This window comes from Homalodisca vitripennis, chromosome X (genome assembly GCF_021130785.1).
Source record: "Homalodisca vitripennis isolate AUS2020 chromosome X, UT_GWSS_2.1, whole genome shotgun sequence".
In the NCBI taxonomy this organism is placed as follows: domain Eukaryota; kingdom Metazoa; phylum Arthropoda; class Insecta; order Hemiptera; family Cicadellidae; genus Homalodisca; species Homalodisca vitripennis.
Genome location: NC_060215.1, coordinates 138,722,582 through 138,736,643, shown reverse-complemented (window position 1 = coordinate 138,736,643; position 14,062 = coordinate 138,722,582). Strand labels below are relative to the sequence as shown.

Sequence of the window (14,062 nt, the reverse complement as noted above, 5' to 3'; positions counted from 1 at the left end):
AGTATAGTAAAGGTGTATCTATCAGTTAATTGTTTTCATATACTAAATGGCTCGTCTGCTATATAAATGTGTATCTGAAACACACAATTCGTTATATTGTACGAAAAGACATTGGCATATATTCAATCAGTATAGTAAAGGTGTATCTATCAGTTAATAGTTTTCATATACTAAATGGCTCGTCTGCTATATAAATGTGTATCTGAAACACACAATTCGTTATATTGCACGAAAAGACATTGGCATATATTCAATCAGTATAGTAAATGAGCATCTATCAGTTAATTGTTTTCATATACTATATGGCTCGTCTGGTATATAAATGTGTATCTGAAACACACAATTCGTTTTATCTGCCTATAAGGCATTGTCATACACTCAACCATTTTAGTTGGTTCATATGATTGGTTTTAAATGGTTCATTCAACTGGTAATTCCGTATCTGATACTCTTTCTTTATTTTTATCCAACACTGCAATATTATACAATGCTTTTAGACCAACAGTATAAGTATCCAAATCGGCTGGCGCGGCATAAAACGCTATAATAATAATTACTTATGGCAAAATTCAATTTTCATTATATAACACATATAATGTGCACGAAACTTCTCATGCTTCAAAGCGTTATGTAATTTATCAATTAATCTCTTTCAAAGATCATTTTTTCAAAGTGAATAGCACACATTAAAAAACGTGAATGTACTAGTAGTGTGACATAATAAGAATATGGGTTACTTCCTGATCGCTAGTTTATCACAATGAAAGTTTGCAACAAGTAATCCATAATAATAATTGGCTGAGCTTTAGCGAAGCCTATCACTCATGGAGTAGGAAACATTTCATTTCTGTCTGTCTGTCTATCTGCTGTCTGTCGATATTTCGAAAACGAACTGACCTTCAGATTGAAATTGTGTATGAAGCTTTACATCTATATGAGGAACTGAGTTCGATGATGGTGCATGCCATTCCATACAATTTGGCTGAGCGTTAGCGAATATAATATTTATACATTGGTGGTACGTCTTTATACACAGAAGAGATGCACTTGTAGATAAACTCAATACACCCATAGGAGATTCAAACATGTGACATATGAACACATGTGCCTAACTATCCTGATACATATATCATGTTATAGTGATGTTGTGTTTTGATATTTTTATTTAAACACTGATAAAATTAAATGAACAAAAACATGAACTTACCATGTGGATAGATATGCCAAGAAAGATGTCCTTTGTAGAGTTTAAATTTTGCATTAAACTTCATATCTACAAGAATGGGTTATTTGATGCGTCACTTATATGCCAACTTCCTTTTTGTATGATTTTCTTTCTGGCTATATGTCCGCAGGAAACCTCAAAATGAAATTCCCTTTAGATTTGAAATTTTGCACGCAATCTCTGTGTAGCCTGTTACAACACATAGTGTGGCGCACCACGTAATGATAAAGTGGAAAGAAGTAGCAGTAAATTAAAGTAGAAAAACAAATGGTGCCTGCTTTAACCAATGTAGACATATCCCAATGCTTTAATATCAAAATATTTGCATACCACGTTACACATACACTAGATGTGCAGAAAATGTTTGAATTGTTTGGCATGTTTATTATGTTTAATTAAAGTAAATTGTGTTAGTTGAATAAAAAAAAGTTGTGTTGTTGATTGATGGTGTGTTAATAGTCAATCATTTGTTTACGACCAACTCTTTATGATGTCAGTAATGATTGATCAAGTATAGAGACATATCACATAACTTTACCGCCTTGGTAATGAATCATATTACTACAGGCAATCTCTTAGAATAAGATTCTCATTTCAAAGCAGGCGTCATTCATTTACTCTATATTACGATTGTATTTGGTAGTGTAATTTTATTCAAATGATGTGTGTATAAGCATCACAATATCTTTACATCAGTTAAAAGTTACAGATTTAAAGCTCTAATGCAATATCAACAATTTTGGTGTTTTCCATATTTTCATTTTATTCTTTTTTTGAAGTTTATTTTTGACGATGGAAGAATTGTGAAGGAAACAGGATTTTTCCGGACATTTGCCATCGTTCAGTGAATTATGTATCTAGTTTGTAATTATGTATTAGGTTAGTTATTTACCTGAAGAAGAGATCAGATTGCAGATCTCGAAACGTAGTGTTACTAATTTTTTGTTCACTGAACGATGGCAATGTCCGGAAAATCCTGTTTCCTTTTCATTTTACGAATGCAGCACCATCTTTTTACCTCTTATAAGAAACGAGAACGACATGGAAGATGGAAACAATCATTTGTTATCATCCCACTTGGAGTTGGTGGTATGTAACATTTTATTTTTGTGGCATCTTGTAATCAAGACCAAAAGAAAACTGTTACAGATTTGAATAAAAATAGAAATGACGTGGTTGATCATTCCTAAAAGAGTGTTTCGTATTTAAATAAGTACTTAGTGGTACCTTATAACCTGATCCAAAGAAAAACTGTTGAAGATGAGGATATTTATAATATTATGTAGATGAAAGTTTACATGAGGGAATAACCTGGAGTTTATTTGTAATAAACCTGATTTCTCACCATATCTTCAGAGTACTAGCGGGTACGGTGGTTATCGCGAGATAACCGAGTCAAGCAACGTCGAGCGTGGCTGCTGCTTGGATGGGTGACCGCTGACCCATCCTGTCCTTGCAAGCAGTCCGCCTGCCTGGCCGTTGGTGGTGGTTCGGAAGTCACCTTTAAGCCGTTGGTCCCCAGGTTAAGTGTTAGAGAGGGGTTCTTAGCTCTAACTTCGCCTTGGTAAAATAAGGCATTACTTTCACTAGCTAGTCGAGCTAATTGGTCCCAAAAGTATATAGCGCGCTCGCGTGAGTTGTAATTGTAATCTTCTTATAATATTTTATTACATGTCATTAGGAAAATATGATTTCCACAAGTTATAAAATCATTAAAACCCCACTAAAACTGCTACTCCCTGAAGATATAACTACGACAATAACGTGTACACTGTTAATATGACATTTTACATGTTAATTTCTTTTATTTGGGCCACATAAAAAAATGTCCAATGCCTGTAATTCCTTGTATAGTGATATTTCCTATCGAACAGTTTTCTGTTTTACCTGTCGTCTAGGCCACCTTAAAGGGCTAAGATTTCGGAACTTTAAAAATATTAACCTAAACAAAAATTGATTTTACCTCCTTGAGGCGCTGGACGTGGTTCTGCGATGGGTGGTGTATTTTACTACAAGTGACCATGGGCGTACCCAGCGAGGGACAGTAACCTGCCCCCCTCTCCCTCCCGAAGAAGCAAAATTATAGTTGTATATGGTTTTAAATTAATATTATGTAGAGCATAGGTGAATAATCAGTTGTTTACCCTTCTGAAATGGTGTAAAAATCCAGGAGTGCGTAGAGGCATGACGTGTGATTTTCTAAAAATGTTGGTTCTATTCATCTTTTTCGTTCTAAACTTCCGTTACAACTTGAACGACCACGGTATGATCCCCCCCCCCCAATCTTTATCTCTTGTTACACCAATGCAACTGACGCTCATACATATTGAAAGCTTTTTAATCGTATAAATAAACAGAGCCTGCTCAATTTGTCCGCAGAATATTACGGTGTATCCAAGGGATACGACAATGAGCCTTGAGGCTAATTTTAAGTGTTATCTAATTTTGTAAAAGCCATTTTAAGTAATTACTCGGTATCTAAGTTTAGCTTATTCCAAATTCGAAAATTAAATGGTTCATGAGTCCTGTAATCACTCCTAGGGTCGAAGGTGTCTGTGAATAGTGAATATCAGTCTTCTTGCTCAAAATGGTCCATTAGATGTTCAGCTGTGTTAATTTATTTTTGATTTATTTCGAAACTTTTTTGTCTCAATCCTTTAGGGTACCTTTCTAGAAGACAGGTAAAAAATATATTTTTAAATGTTTTATTATCCCACGAGGAATTTGTATTTTTGTATATGCGGGAAGATTTTGTAAACAGCCCAACAGAATAACGACTGGATATAAAGATATTGGATTCTTATGTACTTATATGTAGCCTGACAGAAGGGAGTGTTTTTTATTGATAACAAATTTGGTGTGCTTAAGTAATATGTCATAATAAACATGCCATTTTCTTAAATTATATTTCATTTTTGACATACATAAACATATAATTCCTTGAAGTCGTAACGTACATATTGTAAAGTATTTACGTTTTCAGCTGAATGTTTTTGTATCTGTGTACAACATGGCTCACAATTACTATTTTGAATATCTATCTATAAACGATTCCTCATGGGGTGATCTAAAAACAGTTATATTTGTTCTGCCTTCAAAGAAATCATCTGAAGGACCGCGACTAAAAATTGAAAAATAAAGCCAACCGAATTGCACTTTAATCTTGAACTGGCGTCCGAATAATTGACGCATAAATTGTACCGTTCTAGTATTGCATAAATTGACGTCTGTTCCACAATATAACGGTACCTCTTGTAAGCTGAACTTTAGTCTGATTGCGGTCTCAACAAGCAACGGAAAAGTTTAAATAAACTGTTATGTCCCTAAATATCATACGAGAAATGGAGCAACACTTTTAAAATACAGGGCGCAACGCTTTCAGACTCACAATGTTTATAGCTAACATAAAAATTACAATGAGACTTTTCCAATTGGTCAAAATTAAAAATGTTTAAACTGACGGAACACAATATCTTCTCTGAAGCGTATGATAAATATAAAAATCGTGCATAGTCGTTAAATGAAACGGGGAAGATTTCCAACTATTAAACGATTAGTCATGTGGCCACTTACAATGTCATTTCCGAATTTACAATCCCATTACTGATTGATTAGGAAGGAAGACTAGCAAATACGTTGATAGAGTAGGCTGAAAAGGTAGGGTTTCCTTACCTTCATGTCGGATAAAGGTAAAAACATTTGGTTACAACATGTATGATCGAAGACTTTGCACTTTTGATGTATATTGCCCATAAACTTTAAGACAGTCCTGAGTGTATCGAAAGTATGTTCAATCGTGATCTTGTCGTGGAGATTAAAATCTGTTAATTTTTGCGGAATCTGTAATTTATAGACGACACTACGATCACTACTCTCATTGGCATCAGTGTAGTTTAGACGGGTATAATATAATTAATGTTATGTAAATAAATACATAGTATAGTATTAATGATTAATGATTAATGCAAACAGTTGCAACTAGTTGTGCCTAGATCGAAACATTTAGCAATAAGCGCAAGACATTTTATCTCATCTTCTGATCTGGAGAGAATTTCGTAGCTTTGCTTGGCTTTACAGAATGTTGCACCCAGTTGTGCCCTCATCGAAACATGCAATAAGCGCAAGACATTTTATCTCATCATCTGATCTGGAGAGAATTTCCTATCTTTCCTTGGCTTTACAGAATGTTGCACCCAGTTGTGCCCTCATCGAAACATGCAATAAGCGCAAGACATTTTATCTCATCATCTGATCTGGAGAGAATTTCCTATCTTTCCTTGGCTTTACAGAATGTTGCACCCAGTTGTGCCCTCATCGAAACATGCAATAAGCGCAAGACATTTTATCTCATCATCTGATCTGGAGAGAATTTCCTATCTTTCCTTGGCTTTACAGAATGTTGCACCCAGTTGTGCCCTCATCGAAACATGCAATAAGCGCAAGACATTTTATCTCATCATCTGATCTGGAGAGAATTTCCTATCTTTCCTTGGCTTTACAGAATGTTGCACCCAGTTGTGCCCTCATCGAAACATGCAATAAGCGCAAGACATTTTATCTCATCATCTGATCTGGAGAGAATTTCCTATCTTTCCTTGGCTTTACAGAATGTTGCACCCAGTTGTGCCCTCATCGAAACATGCAATAAGCGCAAGACATTTTATCTCATCATCTGATCTGGAGAGAATTTCCTATCTTTCCTTGGCTTTACAGAATGTTGCACCCAGTTGTGCCCTCATCGAAACATGCAATAAGCGCAAGACATTTTATCTCATCATCTGATCTGGAGAGAATTTCCTATCTTTCCTTGGCTTTACAGAATGTTGCACCCAGTTGTGCCCTCATCGAAACATGCAATAAGCGCGCAAGACATTTTATCTCATCATCTGATCTGGAGAGAATTTCCTATCTTTTCCTTGGCTTTACAGAATGTTGCACCCAGTTGTGCCCTCATCGAAATATTAAGGCATAAGTGCAAGACATTTTATCTAATCATCTGATCTGGAGAGCATCTCCTAGCTTTGCTTGGCTTTACAGAATTTTGCAACCAGTTGTGCCCACATCGAAACATTAAGGCATAAGTGCAAGACATTTTATCTCATCTTCTGATCTGGAGAGCATTTCGTAGCTTTGTTTTGCTGTACAGATTATTTAGACCACAGCAACGTGTATATGATTACTTTCATTACAGAGAATAGTGCAGTAATCCTGATTAACCTTTTTAGTCTACGTTCCAAGAACCAATTAGCATTGTTGAGTACACAGTCTACGAATTCGTGACTTTTTTCGTAAGAAACAAATCGGTCGCTAACAGAAAGGATTAAAATGTTCAACAACATCTATTCCTATATCATATATTTTAGCTTGACACACTTAAAACCAATCTTCAAACGCGTAAGTAAAAGTTAAATCCGCGTCAGCCAACCATATGGAGACCGTCTGGCTAAAAATGGCGACTTTCAGTCGTTTTATCTCGTTGGCTGACTCATCGTTGAGCTCACCTGGAAGTCTCTCAATGACATAAATTATATTTTGAAGGTTATTACAGCCCATATTGCTTGTTTAAAGTTTGTTATTGACATGGAAGGTTTGACAGGATAACAGGATTTCGGATATTTGCCATCGTTATGGTTACAAAAGGTATAACACTGTTATACTTTATAGTGTGTTATAGCTTCTGTAACCATAACGATGGCAAATGTCCGAAATCCTATCACCCCATATTGTTTCTAAAATGCATTATATCCATATATGAAATGTGAATATTTCAATTTTACTTAGTAAGTTTAATTTTTAATTAGTAGTAGTTTAAAGTTTAAAAAATATTCCGTATTTTCAGTAATAATGTTTAATTTGTTAAATTAATTAAATCTTCTTACATACCTTATATACAAAAGTTTGTGGCAAACATATTTATTTTACTTGGATTTTACTTGGATACTTATTTTATTTTATTTGGATAGTGGGGGGCATGGCGGAATAATGAAATTTGAAATTTACGTAGTTTTTGGCGCTACAGGTTTTAAAATGTTGAACATTTCTAAATTTGCATAAGATATTTTTGATTTTATATAAACATTCGAAATATTAATACCGAAATAAGAAACGTAATTAGTATTCATATTAAAATTAGGAGTTTATTAATTTTCAGTTATTTGTATCATGAGTCATTTTGCAATGATAATCTATTCGTGTATTAATTTCTGCCCAATCTAAGAATACATTAGTAATTCAACATTTAACGAGAAGTATTGAAAAATATTTAAACATTTGACCGCTTGGATTGGTACCTGAGTTACGCGTAGCGAAAGCTTTATAGTTTTGGGCGTACGTTTTGAGCGATTGATGCGAGCTTGGCTATTTAAGTAGTAGAGCTTTGATGTACTGGTCAAGCTGACTGAAATAGAAGAATGGACAACCTCCAGTACCAACCCAACAACGCATTTCCCTCCCGTAGCCGTCTCCCGTGTAAGTATACTAACTCGTCCTTGCTTAACTCTTTCAACTCCTCTATGGTCGCCGATTTCCTTTGCTTGGCTATGTAAACATAAGTTGTGCTTAGGAACATTACTTTGGCATTTTCCAATTTTTCTCTTCAGCTGCCAATACCTCATCGATCGGTAAGAAAAATACTAGAATTTAAAATTTTTTTACTAGTATTTTTTTATGGCCCACCAAATGTGTTTCTCGTGCATGAGGTACCAATGCTATAATTTATGAATAATCCCGATTCTTACCATAACATTTAACTAAGTCATTAAACATGTCTACTTAAGTTAAACTTTACGTATGCAATCGGATTTCTGTTGGACCTTTGAATATTTAAATTTTGTACTCGCACCCTTTTAAGGTACCTTTTCTGAGGGCGATTTTTTATCACTCCATGAGTAATCGTGAACATTCAGGTAGTTATGGGGTCTATCTCGAAATCATAACCCCAGAAATACTGCCGTTGATGAAGATATTATTTAAATTATCACTGGCAAAATCACTTGTAATGTCCCTACCAGTAAGAATGTGCAAAATAAGGTCAAATTTATAGAAAGAATAAAACAAATGTAAACAGGTTAATATCGGATATATAAACCATGTAGAAGGTGGTCAGACATGTGAATTATTACTGGGAAAAAATTGTCTTCAACTAATATATTATTAAAAACCCCGTAAGTTTATTAAATTCTACTTAGAAGAAAAGCCATTTTCTTCGGGAAACAGGATTTCCAGACATTTGCCATCGTTTAGTGATACAATACAGTCAGTAACACTACGTTTCGAGATCTGCAATCTGATCTCTTCTTCAGGTACAAGACTAAACTAATGCATGACTACAATCTAGGTTAAAGTAAACAAATCACTACCAGAGCGTTGTGACACGCATAAGTCAGGAATAACAACAGCTATGTTGTGTGTCTATTCTATTCACAATAATTATAAAACATACACTTGATAAGAGTAAACACTAATTATTAAAGCAAAGTCATTAAAAACAAACTTCAAACAAAGCATTTCCTTAAGTTATAAATCATTAAAAATATTTATCTCCTAGAAGTGACAGTTCATACATCGTACATAAAATAAAACTCCAAATCCTTGATTGGCGTTTTTGGCCTGGTTACAAAATTTCTGAAAAAACTCCAGCTTTAAAGGCCTACAGCTTCTTTTAGAATGATTGTTTCCGTTTTCCCTCTCTTCATTAATGGTATCAGTGTTCAGAGGTTATACCCGTGAGGGTGATGGGTGATTTAAGAAATAAACCCTCTCAATAATCTTAAAATTTAATCGGACTAAACCTTTATCGAAGCCAAACTATATTTACAATAATGAGAAATAATATTAAAAATTAATAATCAAAATAAATGATAAAGACAAAAATGGCAGATTATTAGGGGAAAGAGCTGCAATGCGATGTGAAGGGAAATGTTTTATCACCATTTTTTTAAATAACAAACAAGTGAAAAAGCTCTTCAGGTTATTAGCATACAACAATAGATAATATTTTTGCTAATAAAAAGGTCGGTGGCTAATGATGATAATTCGAGACTTGCAGTAGATATTATGTCACTTAATTGTACACAAATTCGAAGATTTCAAAATTTTATTATTTTTTAGTAAGATACAGATTATTCTCATGTACTTGCAAATTTACGCTTAGTCATAAACGAGAATTTGTGCTTTTACTAAAGATTTAATTTTATGTTTCAGTTATGCGCATAATTAACTTTTTAAACGACTTCGGATCAAAGTCTACTTCTAAGAAATTTTTTTAGCCGAAGTCCAAGACATAATTGCTATCCATAAATTTATATCTGATCTTCTAATCTTATTTCTGTAAAGGATACAAGTAAAAGAGATATGGTTGTTGTTCTGTGTTTAATAATAACTAGCTGCTGTGTAATAATAAGTAGATGTTTATTATAAAATACTTACTTAGAAGTGCAAAAGCACTGGTAATTTTCTTATCAGTAAAAATGGGTCAATTAAGGTAAAGTTGATGGAAAGAATAATACAAATCGTAACGAACTCATAATGAATATATAAAACATACAAACTAGTCAGGTCATACATATTATATGGTAGTTCTCTCAAGTTGGCGCTTTTAAATCTTGCTATGATAGATATAACATAGAAATTCGTAAAGACCATCCTTAAATATTCAAATGTCCGTAAAGCAAATGTTTTATTTGGGTAAAGTTGATAAACCTAAATGTTTTTTTTTATTAATTTAAATTAAAATCAAACAAGGGACGTTGTAGTAAAATTGTGACAAAAATGTCGAAATAATTTACAGTTTCAGTGGATCCTGGACCGATTTCAGAAAGGAGAGGTTAGGTTATAGACACAAAGAGTGCCTACCTAGTGGTACTCCTGTGAGGAGCCGGAAAGGAGCGGTAAAATTTCGCACAAGGCGGAAAGTGTGGGCAGGGAAATTCCCCGTTGCCGCGCAGCGCGAGGCCAGCCTGGCAAGAAAGTAGGTCAGGTCATTGTCCCACTGTTAGAACGGTATATCAGCCACTTGGTGTCGGACTCGCGGCCGCGCGCTCACACACGCACATGCACCGACATCAGCTGAGTTGCTCAACACCGCAATACTCTACGCCACTACGCACGGCAATGTTCCACCGCCTGTTCGAACAACTATTTAAATCGTTCCTAATCCTCTCCTTATTAGCTAATAACAATTAATGTACGTGCTAAACAAAAGTTGTGAGCCTTTAAAAAAAAAATCAATTTCATTTTGACCTTGTGCGTAAAAATATCAAAACCCAGCGTTTTATTGAAGTTTATTTAAATCAAGACGTTTCTAAAGAGATTTCCCTAACCAACGTACTCCGAAACACCAGCAAATGATAATTGCAATCCTCGTACATTTTGAAAACCGAAAAGTACTTGAATAAAAAATATGAAAACGCCCCAGAAGCAACAATTTTTTTGTTCAGGAGCAAATCAATCTATGATATCGTATTATGGTCTTCCAAACTCCAAAAAATAATAAACGCCCATGGACAATTATAGGCTAATAATAACAATAATAGGCGAGCCTGGGTTGTGTTCATCTTCACCCTCTTAAATTACAGCAAAATTTATTCGTAGCCAATCTACAGTTTTATTTCCAGTGTTTCGCAGTTGGAATGATTAAGGATACATAATGTATTGTTAACTGTGGTTTTACTATGTGCACGCTTAGTATCTTATATTTCTCTATACGTTTCTTTAAAATTCACAATTATAACTTTTCGTGTTTAAAATACAGCAAAACAATTTACAAAACTTACATAGCAAAAATTTACATTGTTGAAATAATTGTTTAACAGTAATTTTGTACTGTGTGTGTGTTTAAAAACCACACACAAATTGGGTGTGTTTTGTATTGAGTGTAGGGTGTACTCGTATATATTTTAATTTTTCAGACGAAATTAAATATTAAATTATGTATTGAATTCTACAAGAAAAAAACAATCTGCACATTAGATGTATTTACATTATTAATTCTCCCTTCAATATATATACTGTATATATATATATATATATATATATATATATATATATATATATATATATATATATATATTTGTGTGTGTGTGTGTGTGTGTGTGTTTTTATGAAGAAAATTTTACGATTGAATCGGACAGTTTTTAAACACACCATTTCGTACGTACAAAAACAGTTTAAGCTTTTTTCGACGATTGCAACATTTTTGCTCACTGTGAATTATTTCATAGTTAGATTTTTTAAAATTCGTATATGAGTAAAGACACAGGGCAAATTGTAAATAATTATTAATAATTTTTGCATTGTCGTACTATACCTTCATTTATAAGATACAAGCTGAACAATTCCTTCAAAACGCACGGAATGCATTGCATCTCTTCGCTTGGCGGAAGTGAATCATTGTGGATTGCGGTGCAGCGATAGTTTCCGATTTCGCCGTGTACGAGTGAGCGAAAAAAACCTCATTCGCATTTTCCTACGTGATTCCACCTTTGTTGAAGCATCAACAAAAGCGTAACTGCACAATTTCAAACATTGAAGCTTTGAAATTAATATAACTTTATATTAGGTATTTCAATATATTCCCGTAATGATCTAATAGATAATATGTCAATATATATATAGAAGGGACATATAATGTGCAGACAGTTTTTTTCTTGCAGAATTCAATATATAATTTTATATTTAATTTCGTCTGAAAGATTAAAATATATACGAGTATATATGTACATATACATATATATATATATATATATATATATATATATATATATATATATATCAGATATTGCCTATGTGTTTGAATTTGAAAATGAACGGTGAGAATTTAAAAATTATTACGTTTATTGCTTTTCGTATTGTCTAAATAACTGAACAATTTAGCAATGTAGGTAACATTAGTGTTATTGGTACAGTTTGGGAAAATTATGTAAAACCCAACATAAAAAGCTATAAAGCTATATCAATCTGCTTAGGTTATATTAAGCCTCCAATCCTATTCTCTATTCTCTACAAACTAATTGTATTATTCTAAAACTATTCTACTTATTAAAGTCTACAATTCTACAATTTGTTCTAGTCTTAGTTGGGGATAATAGGGAAAAATAATAAATGTTGGGTAAATAAAGACAGTTTAAGCAATGGCTGATAAACAATAATTCGAGTCCTAGGTCAAAAACTTTTTCACCTTCATAGGTCACTCAAAATCGTTTATAAAAATGCGTTTTTGTATGTGAGTTGGTTCCAAGATGTTGGCCGAAATGCATTGACTTGTTAAATTTACTGTTTCCTACTCAACAAGGGGTTTAGGGTGCAATGAGAACCAAAATTTGTTAAAAATGCGGAAAATAGTATAATAGTACAAGATTTTGCACACTTAAGTACTGGAAATAACACAAATATGAAGTAATAAATTTAATATTTCGTAAAAAACCCTCTGTGTGATATTTTAAATGTTGTATTGTACATCGACAAACACATGCGTATGTTTTGAGTTTAAGAAAATACATTGTCATGTTGATTTTGTTTTACAGGCGAGGCTGTACTATATATGTCTGCATTTAATCTATTTTCCTATTACAATAACAAAATAATATTTTTAACAAAATGTGCATATGACAATTTAAATTATATATATATTGAGTGCCTAGTATATTCCGATTTTCAATTGTAAGTATAAAACAATTGTAAAGTTTTAAATTTTGGAGATATATTTTTATGAATATAAATACGTAATTCCTATGGAATATAAAGTTTTGGATACATAAATTAAAATTTATGTGTTATCAAAGCTGTAATCAATAGAAAATTGTACTGTGAATAAAGGGACAATAAATTATAAAACGCGTTTTCATCAAGGTAGAGAAATTAATGGAAGACACTGATTCAATGCAAAGTTAATGTGCTCATCGGAGCTAGAGTTGAGGAACTCAGGACGTTCACCTTTGCTGCGGAGTTTCCTTAAAACGTGAAAACATCGCGCCACAGAGATGAATCACGAGTTCTCCGTGATGCGACAAAATCCGGTTTTACTTAATCGAATCCACGCGAAAAAATGATGGGGCTTTAAAAAACACACTGCTGAAATTATTAGATGGTGCAATGCGAGTGTTAGTGTGAGTGTGAGTGTGTGAGTGTGAGCGCTGCCTGCTCATAACCTCACATTACATAACTGCGTGGTGTTCGGTAGTTTCCGGAGGTGTTCGGGCGGCGTCGGCTCTACTCCGTGTGTCGCCGGTCAATGACCCCCTTCCCTGGCTACAAAAAACACACACCAGTTTCGCGCTAAGTTTTGCCGTTAGTGGTCATTATTTCAGTGAATTGTGCTCGACAGTGCATGTCCAGTGTTCAGTGTACAGTGTCTGCGGAATATCTTATCATTTACGTATCATCGACATCACCTGTTTCGTTTATATAGTGGGGGAGTGTTGGCTACAGAAATAGAATCTCTGTTGTCATCAGCATAATAACAATTCGTTGAGCATTTTTTACAATTTCCAATTTGCTAAATTATTATTTTACATTAAAAACTATCATTCGACTTACAGGAAAATTTACGTTTTAACCGTAATTAGTAAAATAAAATAGATAACGATGCTAGGATAATTTGTATGTAGTTTTGTTAAATATGAAATGGAACCTTAATTAAGGTAATACCGTACTGCCTTAATTGGTTTCACAATCTTTCTTCTCTTTTATTCTTTGTTGACAGGTATACTGTACAACATCGGCAGCTGTATGAGTGTTTGTTAGTTTATTATAATCGAGTGCAGTTTCTTGTATTTTGCTAATTCTGCGTTCAATTCCCAATTATAAGAGGTCGACACAGGTAAAAGTATTTATTTCAAG

General features: G+C 33.7%; 1 protein-coding gene across 9 annotated transcripts in view; it reads left to right on the top strand.

Annotated features, from left to right (window-relative positions):
* The window catches only part of LOC124369905 (probable nuclear hormone receptor HR3), a 251,296-nt gene that overhangs the window by 150,332 nt on the left and 86,902 nt on the right, over positions 1-14,062 (top strand). For 3 of the 9 annotated variants that reach the window (XM_046828069.1, XM_046828072.1, XM_046828067.1), the window contains exon 1: positions 13,483-14,042. The exons of 5 other annotated variants lie outside the window; for them this stretch is intronic. The gene's annotated coding sequence lies outside the window, so the exon portion shown is untranslated. Of the gene's footprint in view, positions 1-13,482; positions 14,043-14,062 lie in introns of those variants that run through there. One more of the 9 variants, XM_046828068.1, reaches the window with a different exon arrangement.